We start from the raw sequence: 7,437 nt of genomic DNA, 5'->3' as shown, positions 1-7,437 counted from the left end.
ACAGCGCTAAACACACACACGTTCACACACTCACTTCCCTCTGTATTTCCCTGTCTCTCCAGAGCACGCAGACCTCCAATTCCAGTCCAACACCGCAGAGTTCGTCCTAGTTTTCTTCATCCTAGTTTTCTACCGTCCATGTTGGGAGCTCCCTCCTCGGACAGACACTCTGGGCTCCCGTTTTCCTTAAAATGATTGCTATGGGATCAATCCGCTAGGAGGTGACAAATCCCCCACTGCCACCACCATCCTCCATGGGTGTCCCTCACCCTGCCTGGGCTCCACCATCCCACTGCTATCCACTGTGTGTAGGGACCCTGCCCCTTTCTCTCCCCACTGTGGCTCCGGCTCTGATACCCCATGCTCAGCTCACCCCCATGGGGGCCAGTGAGTCCCCATGTCACTGGCCCTCAACATGGAAAACCTCACCTGGCTTGAACCCACAGCGTCTCCCACACTGATGCCAGGCTGCCCGTCCCGTCCTCCCTCTGGTTTGGGCACCCACCCTGCTCAGTCTCGTCTAACAGCTTTTGGTCTGCAGAGTCAAGAAGAAGAGAAGGCAGACAGGCTGCATATTAAATTTTAATAGATATTGCCAACTTGGTCTCCGAAGTGACTTTATCCATTTGTAATCTCACTGGCAGTGGATGAGAGGACCTATCTCCCTACACTTGATGTTGACACATTTCAATGTTTGCCAGTCTGATGGGAAAAAAATATGTCTAATTAAATTGCACTTCTGTTTTTTCTAAGTTGAGAATCTTTTTTTTTTTTTTTTTTTAAGCTGCATCCATGGCATATGGAGGTTCCCAGGCTAGGGGTCTAATAAGAGCTGTAGCTGCCGGCCTACACTACAGCCACAGCCATGCCAGATCCAAGCCAAGTCTGAGACCTACACCACAGCTCTTGGCAATGCTGGATCCTTAACCCACCTGAGCAAGGCCAGGGATCGAACCCACAACCCCAGGTTCCTAGTCGGATTCATTTCTGCTGCACCACGAGGGGAACTCCAGTTGAGCATCTTTTAATATGTGTCTTTACTCGTTATAATTTCTGTTCTGGGTCTTATCCATTCATATCCTTTTCCTAGTTTTTTACTAAAGGAATTCTTTATGTATTTTGGATACTAATCCTTTGTTTGTTATATATGTCGTAAATATTGTCTCCTTATCTGCCACTTTTTTCTTAACTTTATCTTTCTTCATACAGACTTTTAAGTTCTGTAGTGAAACGGATGGAATTCTTGCTTTTCTTTACATTTTATTTAAGATTCCTCAAGGTCATAAATATAGTCTATGCTTTTTTCTTCTACTATTCTTGCAGGTTTTTTTTTTAAACACGTATGTCTTCATTCCATAATTTTTGTTAATGACATGAAGAGGGAATTTAAGTTGTTTAATTTTAAGTTCCAATGTTTATTGACTAATCCACCTTTCTTCTAATGCCACGTTTCTTCATATACTAAATTCCAGTGTACACATGGGTCTGTTTTTTTTTAATCTTCTATTTTTGTTCCAAGGATCTATTTGTCTATTCATGTGCTAATATCACATTATATTTATTAAAATTACTTTATAATGTACTTTGACATCTTGTCAGGCAAAATTCCCCTCTTTGTTTTCTCCTTTTTCAAGCTGTCTTGGCTGTTCTTGAGCATTTAATCTTCCATCTGAATACGAGAATCGGCTTGTCAAATCCCATTTAAATCTTGATCAGGTTTTGATTAGGATTGTGTTGAATTTATAGATTTATTGGTCAGATGAAAATGGAGCAAAAACATTAATTCCTAGCATCGTGATGGGGCCTGGGGCTGGTGTGCGGTCCTGAACGTGTTCTCTGAACCCTGGAGGCTGGCTCTGACCCAGGGGTCCCGCTGCCTAGTGTGTGGCCCATGTCATGCAGGGCCACGAGGGACCCCTCCAGGGTGTCCGTGGGAGCCTCCCTGGGATAGAGAATCCTGCCCTGGTGTGACCCCTTCAACACCCACCTTCATCAAATGCTCCCTGAGCACCTGCTGTGGGTGTCCAGGTGCCAGGTGTGGAGGTGACCCAGGGGCCAGGCAGGCCACAATCTCCTGTATGTGGAGCCAGCTGTGGTGCTCAGACGACAGAGGCATGTATGCCTCTAAGGTCAGCGCTGCAGAAGGGGTCGGTGTTCCCAGAGGCCATGGGGCAGTGCAGGCAGAGGATGGTGGTGTGGACAGGGCGTGAGGGGAGTGCATGGGGGAGGTGTGTGTGTGGGGGGGGCTGTGGTTGGGGAAGGGCAGCTGGCGATGAGGCCCCTCTGCATGAGGTCATGTTGAGGCCTGCCCTGGTGTCACGTGGTGCCAGGCAGAGAGGTGCCCAGGGCAGGTTCGAGGTGGGAGACTGGGGCTGGAGGCAGGGGTTGGGGGTGTGTCCTTGGGGGTGGGGACCAGGATGAGACCACTGGCCAGCCCCAGGGTGGCGGGCGGGGGGGCGGGTAGCTGAGTTTGCATGTTTTAAGGGCTGCTGGAATTTATTTCCATGTTGACCTCAATGTTTATTAAAGGTAAGTAATAAAAATACTTTAAAAATCAAGAAAACTCAACTGTAACTGCAGCTATGGTTTATGAGTCAGACCCACAGAAGATTTTCTCACCCCAAAGGTGAGTTATTTACCACTGACATTGCATAGAATTGCAGGCACATGGTGGTAATAAAAAGAAGACCGACTTTTAGTCACTTTTATTATGTTTAAAATTCTCTGCAAAGTAGCTGGCAAACCACTCCTACCACCCCACCCTAGGGACAGAGCCACCCTGACCCCAGGGTGCGCTCAGCTGCCTCCTCCTGTCTCCACTTCCTTTCTCGGCAAACCCTGGTCTCCTCATAAACCCCATATTCGCTATGCAAAGTTTGCTCAGTTCAATAGTGGGACTCAGAGAGTGGGACTCAATTTGCAAAAATGCATGAGGTATAAAGAGCAACAACACAGGAACCCTGGTGGACCCACCATCCAGTTTAAGAAGCAGGACAATACATCAACCCCGAGGCCCTCTGGGCACCCTCCCAGGTCCCACGTTCTGCCCACCTTCCCTCAAAGCAACCACGTGCCTTAATTTCTGTCCATTCTTGCTGTTCTTTGATTTTTAAAAAAATTTTATTGAAGTAGAGTTGATTTACAAAGTTGTGTTAATTTCTGCTGTATAGCACAGTGACTCAGTCATATATATACATACATATTCTTTTCTATTATAGAGTTCCCTGTGCTGTACAGTTGGATCTCGTGGCTTATCCATCATATAAATAATAGTTTGCATCTGCTAATCCCAATCTCCCACTCCACCCCTCTCCCACCTCCTCCTTCCTCTTGCAACCACAAATCTGTTCTCTATGTCTGTGGGTCTGCTTCTGTTTCATAGATAAGTTCATTTGAATTGCATTTTAGATTCCATATACAAGTGGTATCATATGGTATTTGTCTTTCTCTTTCTGACTGACTTCACCGAGTATGAGAACCTCTAGGTCCATCCACATTGCTGCAAATGGCATTATTTCCTTCTTTTTTATGGCTGAGTAGTAATCCATTGTATATAGCTACCACATCTTCTGTATCCATTCATCTGTTGATGGACATCTGGGTTGTTTCCATGTCTTGGTTATTGTAAATAGTGCTGCTGTGAACACTGGGGTGCCTCTTGATGTTCTTTCTTGTCTTAGAGCATGTAGCTCTAAAATGACATTGTTTAGTTTCGCATGTTTTTGATCTTGATGTAACGGAGTAATTTTGTGTGTATCCTTCTGCCCGCTGCTTTTTTCCCTCCGCGTGAGGTTCCCCAGACTATCCACACTGCACACAGCGGTTCCTTCTTTTTTACCACTGTGTAGCATTCTGTCACCTGAGTAGACCACAATTTATGGATTCGTTCTTCTGTTGATGAAATTTGGGTGGTTTCCAGATTTTTGTTTTGTTTTTGCTTTGTTTGGTTTTGCTCTCAGGACAGTGCTGCTTTTACAGGGCCAGTCTCCTGGTATTCATGGGCCAGAATTCTCTAGGGCATATATCCAGAGTGGCTGGGTCATGGGGTGTTCATTTCTTCAACTGCATTGCCTAACAGAAAAAGTAGCTTTGGGGAGTTCCCGTCGTGGCGCAGTGGTTAACAAATCCGACTAGGAACTATGAGGTTGCGGGTTCGATCCCTGCCCTTGTCAGTGGGTTAAGGATCCGGCGTTGCCGTGAGCTATGGTGTAGGTTGCAGACGCGGCTCGGATCCAGTGTTGCTGTGGCCCTGGTGTAGGCCGGCGGCTTCAGCTCCGATTTGACCCCTAGCCTGGTAACCTCCATGTGCCTTGAGAGCAGCCCAAGAAATGGCAAAAAGCAAAAAAAAAAAAAAAAAAAAAAAAAGTAGCTTTGGGAATTCTGACTCCCACCAGTGAGGTTCTCAATGTTCCACATAGTTATCAACGACTGATATTGTCATTGATTAGAATGCAAAATCTAAAAAAGGGGTTTGGCACTCATGTACGAATGACATGAATGATCACAATCAAGTGTAGAAGTCTAAGGTCACTGCCTCACCCCCAACCCCCAAAAGCCATCTCAAACATTTTCAGAGCAAAAGGCACACCAAGTCTGAAGCAGGGTTAGTCAGTTAAAATCCCTCAATTCCAAGGAAAACTTTCTTAAAAAGCCTTCAAAATTCCAGGCAGAGGAAAACAGTTAAATTACTAAGAGAATCTAGACCAAAACCAGAGTTCCATTTGCCATCCTGGAAGTCAGAAGAGAGAGGAATGATGGAATCCTCACAACAACCATGTGAGGTCAGAGCTGCTGTTATCCCTACTTTATAGCTGAGGAAATGGAAAGGCTGGGTAGCTTCTTTAAGGTTACAAATCTAGTAAGTACCTTATGATTCAGACCTATCTGTCTGACTCCAGAATACACACTTTTAACCCCTATACTCCCCTAAGTAAGGCGGAATATAAGAAACTACTTAAACATGTAAAGGCTTTCTGAGCAATAAACAAAAATTCTAAAACTACTGTCATTAAAAACAGGGTCAATGGAGGATGTCTTGATCACGATTATTCACCATTGTTCTAGCTACTGTGCTGGTCTAGAAAAATGAACAAAATCTAAATATGTGAAAAAATCATTTCACATATTTATACGAGGGTATAAATTACGTATCTAGAAAATGCAAGCAATTCTATAAAAAAGGCTAAGGAGGCTGGATACTAGATAAATAAGCAAATGGAAGACTCATCACATTCACAATGGGAACAAAATTATTTTTTTGAAATTTTTGAAAAACACATTTGAAATATTCTATTTATGATAGCATCAAAAAGAGTAAGATACTTAGGAATAAACAACAAAAGTAGCACAAAACTTACACTCTGAAACTACAAAACACTATTGACAGACATTCAAGAAGATCTAAACAAATAGAAAACACCCCATATTCATAGATTGTTAAGACTTAGTATTAAGATGCTAATACTCCTAAATTATCTGCAGATTTGATGCAATCCCTATCAGAATCCCAGTTGACTTCCCTGTAGAAATCACCAAGATGCTTCTAAAATTCAAACTGGAATTGCAAGGGACCCAGAATGGCTAAAGCAATTGTGAAAAAGAGAAAGTTGGAGGACTCACACTTCTGATTTCAGAACTTACTACAGAGTGAGCGTGATGAAGACTGCATGGTATGGGCATAAGGGTGGACATACAGATCAGTGGAACAGAATTGAGAGTCTAGAACTACACCTATGTGTTTATGAGGCACTGGTTTTTAAAAATTATTTTTTTAATTGAAGTATAGTCGATGTACAATATTATATAATTTACAGGTGTACAATAAAGTGATCCATAGTTCATAATTTTATAATCCATTTATGTACTATAAAATACTGGGTCTGTTCCCCATGTTGTGCAATATATCCTTGTAGCTTGTTTGTACCTCTTAACTCTCTACCCCCGTATTGCTCTTCCTCCCTCCACTCTCCCCACTCGTGACTAGTTTGTTCTCTATTTCTGTGAGTCTGCTTCTTTTTTGTTAGATTCACTGGTTTGTTGTATTTTTAAGATTCCATATCTACATGATATCGTACAGTATTTGTCTTTCTCTAATTTCACTAAACATAATGCTCTCCAATTCCATCTGTGTTGTCACAAATGACAGAATTTCATTCTTTTTTACGGCCAAGTAGTATTCCGGTGTGTGTGTATTTACCACATATCTTTTTTTCTTTTTTAGGGTAGCATCTGTGGCATATGGAAATTCCTGGGCTAGGGGTCAAATTGGAGCTGCATCTGTGACTTATGCCACAGCCTGTGGCAATGCCAGATCCTTAACTCACTAAGTGACGCCAGGGATTGAACCCACATCCTCATGGATGCTAGCTGGGTCCTTAACCTGCTGAGGTATAATGGGAACTCCTACTACATCTTTTTTATCCATGGTAAACTGATTTTTTTTTTTTTAAGGCGCTAAGACCATTCAATGGGGAAAGAACAGTCTTTTCAACACGTGGTGCTGGGACAACTTGATAGTCACATGAAAAGTGTGAGGTTTATCTCACACCATACAAAAAAATTAACTCGAAATGGTTCAATGAACTGAACTATCCCAAACCAAAGCTCATAAAACTCTTAGAAGAAAACCACAATGGCAAATCTTAGTGATCCCAGTTTTGTCAATGAATTCTTAGATATGACACCAAAAGCATAAGCAACAAAAGAAAGTACAGATCAACTGGATTTCATCAACTGATTTTTTTTTTTAATGGCCAAACCCACGGCATTGGAAGTTCCCAGGCCAGAGATCGAATCCTAGACATAGGTGCTACCTATGCAGTCTTAACTCCCAAAACTGAAAATTTTTGTGCTTCATAGGACATGGTCAATAAGGTGAAAAGACAAACCACTACAGAATGGGAGAAAATATTTTCAAATATTTGATAAAGGATTTATATCTAGAATATACAAAGACCTCAAATAACTCAAAAATCAAAAGACAGAGAACACAGTTTTAAAATGGGCCAATGACTTGAATAGACATTTCTCCAAAGAAAATATGCACATAGTCATTAAGCAGCCGAATAAGTGCTCAACTTCTTTAATCATCAGGGAAATGCAAATCAAACTACAATGAGATACCATTTCATACCTGCTAGCATACCTAAGGAAAAAGTCAGATAATAGCAAGTGATGATGAGGCCATAGAGAAATCGGAACCATCACATGTAGCTGCTGGGAATGCAAAATGATGTAGCCATGTTTAAGAACAGTCTGGCAGCTCCTCGAATAGTTAAACATGGAGTTACCCTAGGACCCAGCGACTCCACACCTAGATGTGTACGTAGAAGGATGAAAACATTGGTCCACACAAAAACCTACACAAAGATGTTTATTACAGGAGTTCCCGTCGTGGCGCAGTGGTTAACGAATCTGACTAGGAACCATGAGGTTGCG

This window comes from Sus scrofa, chromosome 7 (genome assembly GCF_054392235.1).
Source record: "Sus scrofa isolate SSC_HxYL_T2T_F1_AM1 chromosome 7, Sscrofa_HxYL_maternal_Yorkshire_Landrace_v2.0, whole genome shotgun sequence".
Taxonomy (NCBI): Eukaryota; Metazoa; Chordata; class Mammalia; order Artiodactyla; family Suidae; genus Sus; species Sus scrofa.
This window is presented reverse-complemented; position numbering follows the sequence as displayed.